This window comes from Syngnathus leptorhynchus, chromosome 2, assembly GCF_054491065.1.
Source record: "Syngnathus leptorhynchus isolate UIUO chromosome 2, UIUO_Slep, whole genome shotgun sequence".
Classification (NCBI taxonomy): Eukaryota; Metazoa; Chordata; class Actinopteri; order Syngnathiformes; family Syngnathidae; genus Syngnathus; species Syngnathus leptorhynchus.
The window spans coordinates 9798759-9814461 of NC_141196.1; the positions used below are offsets into that span (position 1 = coordinate 9798759).

General features: G+C 41.7%; 1 protein-coding gene across 2 annotated transcripts in view; it reads left to right on the forward strand.

The window, feature by feature from the left end:
- Positions 1-3209: 3209 nt before the first annotated feature.
- The window catches only part of nexmifb (neurite extension and migration factor b), a 59038-nt gene continuing 46544 nt past the window's right edge, over positions 3210-15703 (forward strand). The window contains exon 1 of one of the 2 annotated variants that reach the window (XM_085901520.1): positions 3210-5597. The gene's annotated coding sequence lies outside the window, so the exon portion shown is untranslated. The remainder of the gene's footprint in view (positions 5598-15703) is intronic. The other variant, XM_085901512.1, reaches the window with a different exon arrangement.

A 15703-nucleotide genomic window follows, 5' to 3' on the forward strand; every position in this document is an offset into this window, starting at 1 on the left:
CATCTGTGGTGCGGTACATATCTATCTGCGGAGCTCCGTGAGGTTTCTATATTTTGCGTATTTTCATGAAGCTGAAGAAATGACACAAGCCAGACATGAAGTTGGGCGTCGGGAGTTGGATTGGGTATATTTCAAAATAACCATTCTTCAAACTTGTCGGTTTCTGTAGGTATTCCGCATCCGTTCCGCAGCCAGTGTGAATTAGGCTTTCGTCGTGAACAAAGCTTTAAATAGGTGGGTGTGGCTGACTGGCAGAGGTGGGTGTGGCTGATGGTGTGATAGACAACCACTCACACCAAAGATGCAATTCAATTGAAGGCTGAATTATCCATAGCTGTGAGCATTTATGATGACACATTTGTAGATCTAAAATGTGACAATATTTGTTTGTAAACTGCATGGATTGCGAAAGGGGGGGGGGGTTACACGAGAAATGATGACTCACACGTTAAATACTGTAGCCGAGTCTTTTGACCCTTTTTACGTATCGTGTAGCTCGCTGGCTGTTGAATCCCACTAAAATTGTCACATCACAAGTGGCTGCTGTGGTATTTCCCAAGGGAGTTGCTCCATTATTCACCGTCTACAGAGCCGCTCCGGGGTTTATGTCTAGATGACATCATTACCACCACTACAGTGTGTCAAATTCAATTTAGGTCCAAGCGTGTTTTAATCGGAAATAACTTAGCATTCAGGGCCCATTTTTACATAACTTATTGGACGTTTCACACCAACTGACAGGGTTGTTGAGCATCAGCGTTTTTTTTTTTTCCTTGCATTTTATTCTCAACATTTCGCTCCAAGAATTTCAGCACATCTTCAGTGAATGCTGCTGCGAGCAATTTCAGGTGCTCACTACCGTCACTACTTTATATTTATTTGTTTGTACTCTTTTTATCACTTGGGTAGGCTGCATGCCAGACCAAGTACAATAATCAATATTACTTACTATCTGATGGTTTTATTTTCAAGGAGATTTCAGTTTAGTAAGCATCCAAAATATCTAATGTGGTGCACTTTTTAGTCTTTTTTCATCATGTGTATTTTTACCGGCTTTTCATTAGACTAAATTAAATAGTTTTGTAGAACATTGCCGTGTCTGAATTTGTAATTCTTTTTTGTTCTGTATGACTAAAACGATTCCAAAAAAGGTTTTTCATGTGGTCTCTATATTGCAGATTTTCACCTATCACTGCTAGGTGTCGTATGCTGTGACAAAGGTGCAGAAACAGCAACGAAATGAATTCAATTAATTTTCCTACGCATGGCCAATTGTTGCCAGGCAGGATTCATATCAGCACATCGTCTGAATGAAAAAAAAAAATCCATACGGTAGCCGCTCCATCTCGTCTGTTGACATTGCTGAATGACAAACGAGGGTCACTAGAGGACAAATACTCCAAAACCACATCATAAAGATGACGAGATGTTTATTTATACTCAGTAATTCAGTAACTGAATCACTGCTCTGTAGATGCAACATATATAATTGAAAAAATGACCCATCGTGACATTGAACGAGCCCTGTCCAAGCACTTGACACTGATAGCATTGAGCATACTTGTGATCATTTCTTGATGAAAACCCAAAAGTGATACAAAGTGATATCTGTCTCACTTGGCAATATGTTAATATGTTATGTCGTGAGGAACAATTAAGGCGGAACAATGTGTGAAACCTGGCACTGGTGTAAATATAAAATTTGGGTCTGGTAGGGTGACGTTGTGAGACAGCTGTGTGGGCGTTGCATTAGGACAGCTTGTTAGTGATGTTGTTGCTCAGAAATACAGACAATGTGTCATTATTTCCACTCCAGGAATCCCTGTTTTGCTCCAACTGATGCACTGCACATTTATAATATTTGATGAACTGATGCCCATGCCAAGTTTGCATTCACTCTCTTAACTGTGCTTTCATATTTGCAACAAGATACACATTTTGAAGAGAACATTGTGACGATGTAGCTAGGATTATGTATTTGCTATTCATTTATTTGTTACACAATACCACCTAAATTTCAGCGTGAAAAGACATTTCAGGTTTCGTGCATCATATTACACACAATTAGCTTGTCAGCCTTCAAAGTAAGCTTCGAGCTTGTTCGATACATCTCTGATAAAGACAGCAACAAATGGCATTTGATGGTTTTTATTTTCCCTTGCAGTTGAAAAGTGAAGTGAAGCAAGCAAAGGTTCCACATCTAGTATTTCTAAAGTCATTTGAAAGGCCACAAGGCGGGTTTGCGTCAGAGAGGAAAATAAATTGTATTTGCCAGCGTGCAAGAGAAGAAGACAAGTTCAATTAAGACAAGCAACATTGTGTGCGCTTATACTGTGTTTGATTTCATGTTTGTCAAAGAGCCCAAAATATCCAATTGTGTTATTGGAAGGCCATTATAGCTTCACGTCTCCACAGGTATGAGATCTCATTATTAGTTGCAATAATTTGCCATCTTTCTAGTGTCTGTCTGTCTTTCTGTTCGTCTGTCTGCATGCCCTGAGCAAAATCATATCTGTCAATCCACCCAATCTACGCCTACTTTATGAAAATATCAAGAGACCTTTAATACATTCCCAAGTAGGCAAAGAAATAAGCCAGTGATGTACAGTATTATGAATTCCGAGTTGCCAATACAAGGATGCACAGTATATTAAAAAGAAACTCGAAAAGATGTGGCACACATTTACTATATTAGGTAGTTGAAAAGATGAATGGAAAGAAATCGGGCTTATGCCAACATGTTGAATGTCATTTTTGCATTGTCTTACAACTGCATTGCATCATAATGACTGATGTGTCTATTTCTCCTTAAAAAATACCTTCTTAGAAAAATCTCTTGGTACAAGGCTGTCACAAACAAGCCATTTTGGAATCGATTATCCTATCGGTTATTCTATCAAATACCCTTTTTTCCTAGGTAAAATGTCCAACAGTGATAAGGATGCCTCTACATGTAACACTTGAGTTTGTCAAACTTCATGTTTTGACCACTATACTAACTTCAAAGTAAAGAACATAGAACATTAATATTGATTTTTTTTTATTTTTTATATAAGACAGGATCTTATGTCGTTCACAAACACAAGTGCCTCTCGCTGCCAATCAATGGCTGCTCCGCTGCCAGCGGATGTGAGGACTTATTAAAGAAAGGAAATAAAATCAAGAAAGTGTGATATAAACCGTTACGTAAATGTCTAAATAAAAAGAAATGATTCTTTCGCTCTAACTGCCCTATGTTCCCGATTCTAAATGACTTTACCTCCATTTTGCTGTAGTGTCAGAAAATTTCAATTTGGTCAATTTCAAGGGGTAAAAAAAACAAAAACAAATAACATAATCCATTGATGGATACATTTGTTGCAGGAAGAGTAGGATGTGCGTTTCTGCCAGCCCCAAGTATGATGTAGTTCAGTTTTATACAACATGTTTTACAAATCAACATAAATAATTGTGCCATCGTCAATCAATACTGTGCGTTGTTGCCTTTTACATACCGTACTCATTTGGAATCTCATTTGATTGCATTGGCTATTTGACAAGAACATAATTCCCGACAACACGAAACTACATATTCTTTTGAATAAATAGGGGTGTCACTTTTGCTTGTCTGTAAGGACTTAGACCAGGCATGTCCAAAGTCCGGCCCGCGGGCCAATTGCGGCCCGTGGTCAAATTTCATCAGGCCCGCAGCCTCTGTGATAAAATCTTTAGTATGTGGCCCGCCGCCATTGTTGACCAGCGCTTTAATACACACGTACCAAAGCTATTTTATATTTATGCCGCAGAAATGTAATCTCGCGCGACCCGGCGTGATTTCACAGCGAGAACATGACTCCAGCTGTCCTGCTATGCGGAGCATGCGCAAGTCAAATGCGGAAATAAACCCGTTGTAAAAAGGGTACGCGCGAACCGGCTGCGTGAACCCTGTGTGAAATGTTCATGAGGCGAAAATAATTTTAAACTCATGTAAATTTAAGGTATTTCATACAGTTTGTTCAATGTTATCGTATTTTATGTATTACTTATAACTCCTGTTTAAAATGTTCATGAGGCGAAAATAATTTTAAACTCATGTAAATTTAAGGTATTTCATACAGTTTGTTCAATGTTATCGGACTCTTCAGATATGAATGAAAGGCAGAATTTGTGTTTTTAGAGTTGTTCACATCTGCCTGAGTGGCTTATATTTGGTTATTTTGTCATTTAGAAAATAAAGACAATTGGGAGAATGACATTTGTATTTTATAACAGTGTTTATTTGGATGAAATTGTAGTTAAAAAAATGTCCGAAAAAACTACTGGCCCCCGGGCCCCTTCACTTTATCAAATCTGGCCCTCCTTGCAAAAAGTTTGGACACCCCTGACTTAGACTTAGGTCTAGGTTTAAATGCCAAAGCAAACAAGATCATCAGGGGTTTTACTTATCTTTACTTTATCTTTGTTTATCTATCTATGCCGGTAGCCTAAAGTGACAAGCACAACAATAAAATACTTAACTATGAGTCTAGACATAATTTTGATTAATATTGTGTTTTTGCAATCTGCATTAAGCAGCAACATACTCTTTAACCATCGTGGCTCACCTGTTTTCTGAGTTTGGTCATGTGCCATTCACAAACTGAGCTGTGATTGGTCAATACCTGGCTCTGAGCAACTGTGCTGTTATTTTCAGTTGTCAAGTAGCAGAATGGCGTGCGCCTTCTTGTTTACTCTAGTGGAACATATTGTAAAGCACCTTTAAGTGATTTTTCATACAGCTCTCGTGTCGGATCTCATTTGATTGAACGGGTTATTTTGCACGCGCAAATAAGTAGCAGCTTTTCCCAGAGAGCTACAGAGTATCTTATCCAAGTGTCACAAGTGGAGCCATCAGGACGTGCAGCCGTGGCAGCACACACGAGCAGCCTATTCATTATTCATGACTATTCATGTGCTTGCAGTCGCCCTGTTATGATACAGTCCCATCCGGAGTGGCCTACACCTGATTTGTTCCGCGCCTCCATCGGGCGGTACGTGGCCCTGCGTCGGCCGCTTGTGCGCGCTCATAGGTCGGATCCAGAAGGCTCGAAGAGGAAGAGGAGGGGTGAGCAGACTGCAAGGAGGGGAAGAGGTCCAGCTGCAAAAAAAAAAAAAGAATTAGAAGAGGGGAGAGGGGAAAAAAACGAACCGTGACAATGGCAACATCAAGCTACTCCTAGGTTGTCGAAAAGGAGGCGGGCAGGAGCTGGGACGCGCCGGGCCGCCTTGTGAGCGCCTCTTTCTGGAATACGAATCGCGGCGTAACATGGAGCGGCGCGGCAGAGGAGAGTTGCCGTGTCTCCATCACTGAGAGGCGCGTCCACCTGCTAAGACGAGGCCTGGGCTGCTGCTCCTGCCGCTGGTTCTGATTCTGGTGTAGCTGCTGCTGCTGGCTGGTGGAGCAAGCAAAGCAGGCTGGCTGGCCGGGGCTGGTGGGTGGGGGACATGCAGGGGGGACGTGTTTGCATTTGGGAGGAAAGAAGACGCACCTTCTCACATTCCGCCCGAAGCTCTTGCGGAGGATCCGATTGCGACGCGCGGAGAAAGACGCAGTTTTTTGTGGCGCAGACGCTCTGGAGGTAGGCAAGTGAAATGTTCTTTTTTTCATTACCATCGCTATTAACGTGAGCGTTATGTGTTTTTGAATTGGGGTGCTTGATTTATACACCGATTTAAAGCCCATCCATGCTTTCGCCCCCCACCCCCATCAGACATTTTATTTTATTCCAAGGGAGCATGCGGTGTAGTAGCAGCCTCCTTGGGACAGCTGTCCGTATAGCGTGCTCACGTTCATCCACCCATTGCAGCTTTCTTGAGGAGCAAAAAAAAAATAAAAAATACCCACTCATATTGCATACTGACAAATTTATGTTATGTTTAAGGGGGGGGGGGGGGAATGCACGTCTTTTGGAAGCCTACTGTTGTGTATTTAGGGCGAGCCGTCATTTAAATATGTCCCCCCCTTTCCCTATCTACTCCCTAAACGAACAAGACACAAATAGTCCCCAGTAATGAATGATTCATGAATGAGATATTGAACCCCCAATATGGGTTAACACACCTTCCCAAGAAGCCCCTCCCTCCCTCCAAAGGATCCCAAACATAAATGCTCGTTGCAATTTTTCTTCTTTTAGGTGGACCCCCCCCCCCACACACACACGCACAGACACACACATGGTGGCAATGAAGTATACAGGTGCACTATGTGTGAATGCCTTCACTGTCAGCCCACTAGCCTCAAATGACTAGCTTTCGAGAAAGCATGTTTACTCGGTGTCCCGAGCACGGTGGTGGTGGTGATGTGGTGTTGCTTTCCAAAGACGCTTGGCTTATTAAAGAGACAAAGTGTTGACATTGTACTTGTGACAGGTACTGGGAACGCCCTCTTGCTTTAAGTTTTACGGCCAGTTAAATCCTTTTGAGTGCGGCTGCAGTGAGGCACTGGTCGTGAAATACTTATCAGTTGCCCTTTGCGGGTCCTTCTCCCTTAATGTGAAGACAGCAGTGAAAACCAGATGGAAGGCCATGCATTGATTGAGTCAAAGAGAGCCTATAAGAGGGTTAAATTGAGTTGACACATTGATGTGGGTGTCATTATCATGTGTGACGGCACCGTGTGCGCTATTGGGCCCCGGGCTATGTGACGTGTGCTTGCAAGGGGGGGGGATCGTTGCGGGCGCTCCTCGGCCCGGTCTTGTTTGACGATCCTCGGAGTGGAAACCGAAATGCGTCACAATAATCCACGTGTTCTCTTTCCTTATTGGCGGCACAAATGTAAACAGGAAGAAAGTTTGGGCGCAGTAGTGAGTGAAACAGTGGCAGTAAACGCACTGTTGTTAAAACCGATGGGTCAAACTAACCCAAATTGGGTAAAATGGCAACATTTCAAGTTTGATAGCATTTTAAGTTAGGCACTTGACTTTCTGGATGTCACAACAAAGAAAAACGTCAGTATTTTTCTTTCTAATTCAAATTTATGCTGATAAAATGTTTTTTTTTACAATGACGGCGTAAAAAACGATCCATATTGATGCGTTAAAGCTACCAAGAAATTGGTATATCAGTATACATAGCTGTGGTTTAAAATAATACCCATTTACCACAAAGTTCAAAGAAGAAACAACTTTCCCCAGTCAGTGTTCACCAACGCAAGTAACTCAACGTAATATATTTTGCCCAGTCCACACTGGACGCCATTCCCGCAATCCATTTTTCACTGATTGCAATTTGAACCCGTGTTTTAAGTCATCCCTTTGATAGTTACTAAAATTGACGAAAATGACTTCAGGGTCAGAATAACTAACCCATCCTTCCAATACCATACAATCCAACTTTAGTTAGATAGTGCATAAATCTCGCCCTGGTTGTGTCATGTAATTCACTTCAATGTAAATGGCTGTGAGAAATTTAGCCCAGTAACACAATTCATACCTAACACAATCTTTGTGCCAGCAGCTTTGCCCGAAATGTGTTTTAAAATGCAGCTCGAGCTTTATGTTGCAGCCATAAAAGCGGCAGCTTGTGTACATAGTCTCTCTCTTATCTTCCCGGGGCTGATGTGTGCGCACTGCTCGGCGGCTCCTCCTGCTTTCTGGCCTTGGGCGAATGCACAGGCTTCTGCTAGCACTAGTCAAGTCCATAGAGAAGCAACTAAAGCTCATCAACGCCGCCAACCATTCTCCTCACGTTACGGATCATGCCTCTTATTGATATTTTACACCTCGCACGCATCCTTATCACCATAAATCAGAATCAAGGACTAAGATGTTGCAAGGTGTTGCTTAGAAAAGACATGGTATGAATGACAAAGCAGCCTCCAAGGCGTCCCACTGAGCTTTATATCTAGAATGGTTTCTTTCCTGATCTGGTATCTCTGCTCGAGAAAGCACCTTGATGATGATCCCATTAGGGGGGGGGTTCGGTCAGTAACAATGTATGCAGAGTCCCGCTGCGTCTGGGTTGTGACACGCCAAGCTGAGGCCCAGCAGCTCTAGTCTTTCTTTGCGATGCGGGCTTTCTGTAATTAAAGGCAGAGGTAAGAGCAGGGGAGCGGGCCGGGCCCTGATTGCTTTTCATAGCCGCGAGCACACAGAGAGAGAGCTGCAGAGTGTCCTCAGGGGACTGAGGCGCTGTTGAGCTCTTTTTCGCTGTCAGCTCCACCCAACCCCGCTCCCCGGTTCAGGAAATATCCTCTTGCTAGTGGCGGACCCCAAAACATGTTTATTTTTATCGGAAAATACGTGTGCATAAAAGTGGGACAGTGTCATGAATTAAAAACCAAAATGGGGCACCATTGCGGAATGAACAATCAATCCAATTCATTCCATGTTGCTTATGTACAGAAGTAGAATGCAATTTTCAAAAGACTGCAGTGAAGGAAAAAAAAACAAACTTCAGTTTGTTATTTCTTTATCAACAGTATCTTGCTAAGGTCTGCGCTCCAAAGCTGCAGTCCAGAGCTATTCTTTTTCCTTCGGGAGGGGGGGGGGGGGTAAAAATGTGGAAAAGAAATTCTTAGAATAATCAGAAAATACCTAAAAGTAAATTGTCTGGCCTGGCACCTAATGGGGAGAGGGGCAGTGCCCCCGTGACCCCTCTCTCGCTTCGCCAGTAGGTCTATAGGTGTGCGTTCTATTATTTCATAAAGTATAAAAAGTTGAACTGATTAAGCTGATGATGCTACATTTTTTATACAATTTTGTGACAAGGTAGTGAATGCTTAAAATAAACCGCGTCGCAAACTGTTTTGCATATCTGTCGCATAAACAAGTTGTTGACTGCCTGTACTGCAAAGATAAGTTCTAGCTCACTCGCGACCCTCAAGTTGGAGAGATAATGAATAGATGGATATCAAGATGTAAAGAAATGTGATAGTGTATGTTCGCCTGGCCTTTAGCGAGCAGTGTAGCCTACGTCAGCTCAGCAGTTGTTGGGAGAGGTACATTGGACACAAAATCTGGAACAATCCAAAGGGAGCATGGGAGAGCTGAGATTTACACCTGAATGGCAAAACTGTGAGGCAGACGTGTTTACTTACCATACATAAAAAAAAAAATAATTTCTGTGTACAAGCTGGATTTACTCCTGAAATGTCTGTGTCTTGTTTTTTTTTTGCATCGTTGAAAGACCAAGTAGGATGCGCGAGGCGTTACACATTATAAAAATGGCAAAGTGATTCGTTTTACTGACAGACTTATCCACTTTAGGTTCAAAAGGCAGTTACGTTTTTGGTTTAACAGCAGCAACTTTTCTGAGCTTTTGTGATGGTTTGATTTTCTTGTTCACAGAGTTAATTAGATGTGACAGGGTATGTCCAATTTCTCAATTTATCCCTCCCTACATGTTGCTGCTGTTTCATTGCGAATCCAGTTTGTTTGTGGACCTTGTTCAGGACATTATTAAAAGTTCAATTCAGGCAACTTAAATCTTCTGATAGATAGGCAGGCAGGCAGGCAGACAGAAGCGATAGTTTCTGTGTTCCCAAAACTCCTAAACTCTTAAAAGAGTTCATTTATTATCTCTTTAAATAGTTAAATAGTAGCACTTTATATTACCCTTTATATTCATTTTATGCTTTTTATTTTGTTCCTTGGAAAGTGATTGCACAACCAGCTATTTTGAATGGTATTTTTTTGGCCACTGGAAATATACTGTATTTTATTGTGTTGGTCTTATTTAGTTATTTGGGTTCTCTGTGTAAAATATGTTTTGTTAATCAATGGCAAAACCATCAGAACACCACCATTCAAATTTTTTTAACTAATTAATCATTCAAAGGAATATACATCATTTATCGAGAAAAAAAATGGCCTACATTGGGATATTTTTTTTCTCATGTATCAAGCAACACAAGATGCATACATAGATTGACACATGTAAAAACACACTGTCATTTTACATTTGACATTGGTCAATACAGCTCACATGCAGTTAGACACAGAGATACGCAAATCAATACAAACTGCCAATGGATTCCTAGATAAAGAAGATACATGGGTCGATACACAGATCTAGATGGATAACGATTATTTATTCATTTCAAAATTTTGTGCTTATTCAACTCCCCAAATTCACATTTAATAATCGCAATGGAACTTTGCTATTTTTATTGATTTTGAAAATCTGAATTGACACCTATCCCTAATATGTCACAAGCAACACGGTGAGTTCAGAGCACATTCACAATGCAGGAATTTTGCATACACTGTTCACTTTATTAATTGTCTTACAGTACTCCGATTTCAAGCCGCCCAAAATTGAAATCACAAAAACATTTTGATGAATTTGCCATCCCTAGTCTGTGTAATTATTTGTTTTATGTGCCATACTTTATTAAACCCATTAGGAAAGTTATGGTGCACCAACATAACAGCGGAGAAACAGATAAGCAGAGTTAATGAGACATATTGTGGAGATGAAGGTTTAGTGTGACAAATCACGCACACACCAAGGTGGCCCTCTCGCTCCCCTACACAGAGGCCCTTTTCAGGATACGATGTTAAAGAAAAAGCCTGCAGAAAGCTGTGTGTCATCTTTTTGTTGATGAATTAGTTGTGCACGGTTAGACCAAGTAATGCATTCGGATTTCTGCCATCAACGCACAAAGGTCCAATTAATGCGGACTCTATTAAAGCACTTTCCGCATTGCCTACTTGAGCTCACTATGTGGGCTGGTGGCCACTGGGACCACGTGTACGCAGGCTTGACGTTCATACCTCATTTTCTGCTTCCGCATCAGACCCTCATATTACGGATGGATAGATAATGCCCCGCCTCGCCCCGCCCCCTGCACACCCAACGTCGCCCCCTCCCCCCCTCCACCACTAACATGTCAACTCCCGGGATTCTCGAAGCAGACCGTGAGATGTGATCCTGAGAAATTTGAGAGGGAGCCTACAGCGGTGGAGGCTTTAATGTGGCGGACACAGGTGCACTCACATGAATGGTGTGAAAGCATCATATTCACAACATGACTCGGGAGGGAGGAAGCGATGTGACGGGGCTGGATTTTAATTGCTTTCGCAGTATGCTCCCTTGTATCGTTCTCTTTGTAATGGCGCACACAGTGGCAATAACAACCTTGTTTTTTTCCTCATATAATAACACTAATAGATTCATTGGCCCTTGTCTAATTTCAGTTTTTTTTTTTTTTTTTGGAATGTTTTTTTTTTTTTTTTTTTTAAATTCTTACTGTTGAAGCCGGAGGTGTTATATGCTGGACATGTATACTGTAGGGATAGTGAAATAATAAGCCATCTTCATTAGCCTTATCTTTAATCTGGCGGCTGGAAAGGGAGGAGGGCGAGGGGCTTGATGATGACGAATCAGAGTAGCACGCACCAGGAGAGAGGAATAAATAGGAGCTGCAGAGGAATGGCGGGATGGTGGGAAGATGAGAGGAAAGGATGGACCGAGAGAGTACAGAGACATGAGGAATAGAAATAAAGGCTGGTGGGTGGTTTGGTTTACGAGGGGGGGGGGGTGCATCGGGAACAAACAAACCGTGGTGAGATAGACGCTAGTGTTTCTAATGGGGAGAGAAGCTCCTTTGCACTTTCTCTTTTTTTCTTTTTTTTTTTTCTAAATGTTGTTTTGTCTGTTCACCACTTAACAAGGGACGAATGCCTCAGAAAAGAAGCCGCTGTACGTAATTACCCGCATTTCAAGACAGCCTCGTTTGCTTCTCCAAACAATGTTGTGAATCTGCATGCAAAAAAAGCCGACCGGATCATACGCCGGATGAACCTTTATTAATATTTATCGCGATGCAGCATTCAGTCAAAGATTTGCTGTAATCCGTTTAGCAGTGCTGCTGTTTTCATTTAGGAAAGTCTGCAGCATCACATGTGCCCAAAACAAACATTCAGGATAATTGATATGAAAAGCTTTTTCATCGTCATCCATGTCAGGACAAGAAAAAAAAAGCCTGGCAAAAGCCCACCCGTCAAAAACGGCCAGTAACGCTTTGCATTGCGTTTCTCATACCAGGCCAGAGGCAAGACATCATGCAAGTTAAACGAGAAACATCCCAGAATATCTTAACACCAAACTGAATGGCATGTGTGAATTTTTCAAGATGGATTTGACCCAATCTGTTGGATGTTGCGGCTGATGGCACAACAGCGTGACAACTATTCTACTAAGGCTAATAATTATAATCATTCCCAGCAAGTGGTCCTTGTCAGAGGAGTGTGGCACAATGGAAATAATAATTAGGACTTCTCATTCCACATGCGTTCGGGATGAAGAGTCTGATTTCAGCACACTGCGCAGTGACATCCAGGATATACAGCTGCGTGTTTGTTTGTTTGTTTGTTTGTTTGTTTGTTTGTTTGTTTGTTTGTTTGTTTATTTGCCTGCTTGGACTTGCCGCAGTTCGTTACAGTTAGGAGTTACTCGTGACAAATGTCCCATTTGTGTTTCCAAATATACTTTTAGGTGCAGTGATGCAATAAGAGGTATAAAAAAGATGTGTTGAATTTTGTCTATATTATTTTGTCACAGTAAATGTGTGTAATGTATTCTGATGATTTGATTTTGTCTATCATCCCTTTCACGTTAACAGTGTTGTCACGTTAATTCATACTTCATATTGTGAAATGACAAAATAAAAAACATAACCTCTGGAATTGAGTCGTAGGCGACTGTGTCGAATCGAATCCTAAAATCAAACCTAATGAAATCGTCTTTGAATCGTATCGCACCCCATGCCTCGATACAGTACGTATCGAATCGTCTTTTATTGAAAAGATGCAAACAAAATGTCGTATATTTTGTATCGAATCGTCTGCAAATAAAATGTTTTTTTTTTTTCCTGGGCCCCTCCCTCTTCATTGCTCAGAGGATATTTAAAAATCCAAAGTTAATGAAACCAACCAAGCTCCTGGTGGCATTTGGTTTTTATGCAGACCTAAACAAGTGTCTAATTGTAGCGTCAGAAAACAAGCGAGACCACGACACCTCCCCCTCACTTATTTTGGGCTCGCCTCTGACAGCAGGAACGGGCCACGTATGGAAGCTCCGCCATGAGCAAATAGATGTTTCTCAGCTCGCTATGTGTCAGTGCTCTTCCAAGTCACTTCCCCAAGTCATCCTTCAGCTCTACTGTCACAATTCAGCCCACATACATCAGTGCTGAGCCAGTGAAATGCTCTCCAGAGGGAGTCAAATAAGCACCTCGGTGTAGCCGCAGCTGATATAAAGAGCTAATTCATCATTTAGTCACACAAAGCCTCTGAGATTCATTGTTAATACCTTCTATACTTGTATGCTGAAAATCGAAATAACACTCAGGCCTCTGTTTAATTCAAGTCGTGAAGACTCACAGCATCGAAAATGTGTCTGATTTAGTTGAGTGAATGCTTCGTAGATATTTTTGATGGTAAATTTTTGATGTTCAAAATGGCCTGCTTTTACTTTCTACATTTGACCAGATAAATATTCGACTCCAGCCTTTCTTTTTCTCATTTCACCTGAGTTATTCTGAGTAGATGAAATGGATGGTAAGAAAAGTGTCATTTGTTTTTGACATCTGATTGACCATTACACAGCAGATAATGATGAAAATCACTCTTTCTAGCCTCGTTAAAGACTAAATGAAACTGGTGGAACAAGGCAATTTCTTCTTTGAAAATACCAAAAGTGGAAATGTCTTTCAGGACTTTTGTTGAGCTCCATGTTTACAGAATGAATCCATTCAGAAGAGTTCATCATGAAACTTTTTTTATTTTTGTCGTTGTTAAATTGTTTTTAGCCCTTAACGAAGCAAACTCTTATACAAGTGTAAAAAAAAAAAAAAAAAACAGCAAAAAAAATAAAATAATAAAGATTCAGTGATATTATATTTTTTAGGGCTTGGCAACGACTTTGCTCTTGATTAATCGGATAAAGCCTTTGCGATGAATCGTGAATTAATTTAAACCTAGTATATTGTAATAAAACCCCAAATGTACTTAAGTAGTGATGCTTTGCCTTACCACTAGAGGTGTATTGACCAAATAGATAAAAGCCATTCAGAATAAGAAAGTCAAAGGAAACGACTGATATGTCCTCAGATTGCACGCTTTGGGTGCGTCTTTGTTGCACTTCCAATCACCGCTTCAGGACAATGTTTCTGTTATGCTTGGCTAAATACTTTGGCTGCATCGCAACACGAGCTATTTTCCTTTTTATATTCAAATGATGCTTTGTATAAACCGCTTCTTTGCCATCTGTCTCTGAGGTTGTGGATATGCCGTGTTTCCATCTCACCTGTTTCCCCCCAAACGTGCTCTTTATTTGGGTTTATTTATGTAAATAATCCCGCTGAGGGAAAATCTTTTTTTGGGGCGGGGCTTGTTTACTTTCTACAGCCATATGAGCTAATAGGTTTTAAACCCGATCTCAAAGATGCATACCGTCACAGTGTTTCGGCCTCTGGAGAGGTACCATTGTGGAGTCTCAGGCCAGCCTTTGCTGAGAGGAGCGTCCTGTTCTGACTGCTGATTCCAGAATTGCTGCAGTCCCCAGGGGTTCTACGACCCGACACGGAATTAGCCGTAACAAACACTAACTACTACACAGGCAGGCAATATTACTCTTAAACAAAATCATCTGACAAGCATGGGCAGGCACATTGTACAATGTATGTGGGATCGAGTGAGCTCATCTTATTGGACGTTTTCCAACAATGATATCATATTGCGTCATAGATAGCGAACATACACTACATTGGTGAGTAATGAGACACAGCTCGTAAAGGGGGCTGTTTACGGTATTGTCTCTAGGATTTTCCCCAAAGCCGTGCCCCATTGCCCACGTCATTTATAAAGGCATTCAAATCTTGGCCGCTATTAATGTGCGGCAAATTATTTACACAGGCATGCCTTATGTCAATATTGATTGATTGATTGACTGATTGATTGATTTGATTGATTGCCCCTACCCTCTTTGAATGAATCGATCAGGGGTTGGGCTACAAAACGTTCCCCCAAATCTAAACTATTTATTGTACCAAGTCAGGCAGTGAAATTGGCTGGCCCGGCCGGCAGAGCGTCTCCAGGGAAGAACCTGACAATTTGCTGACTTCACACACACTCATTCACTAATTTCCACTGTTACACTATTACTGTACTTCCTCTGGGGGGGGGGGGGGGGGGGGGGGAGAGAGAGAGAGAGAGAGAGAGAGGGAGAGAGAGAGAGAGAGAGAGAGAGAGAGAGAGAGAGAGGTAAAAAGGGTCCTTGGACTCATCTCGACATACTTAAACAAATGTGGATCTTAAGTTGTGTGGTAAAATGTATTTAAAGCGGGCTCAGAATTAATTCCATTCTTCTTTGAAGGCAGATGGGCTTTCCGTATCCGCCGAGATGAGTCGCCGTGCCCTCCTGAGACTTCCCATCACAAATCAATTACCTTCCTACCTCCCTCGCCTCTCCCACTTTGTCCAAGTGCTCTCCTCATATTCTTCATTAGAAGCCCACCACTTCCCCTTGAGCTCACTTTGAACATCTCAACCAGAACCCTGTGTTTTTGAGTGTCCGTGCCACCTTGGAGTACCTCTGTGTCATTTCTTAATGTGTCTTAGCCGCATGTGCGGATCAAGTCGGTGTCTCTGATAAAAAAAAAAGAGGAGGACATTCTGGGCTGGACCCAGATCTTTTAGACAGTGAAATTCTTGTTGCAATGCTAAAGTGGCTTTGTGCTTCG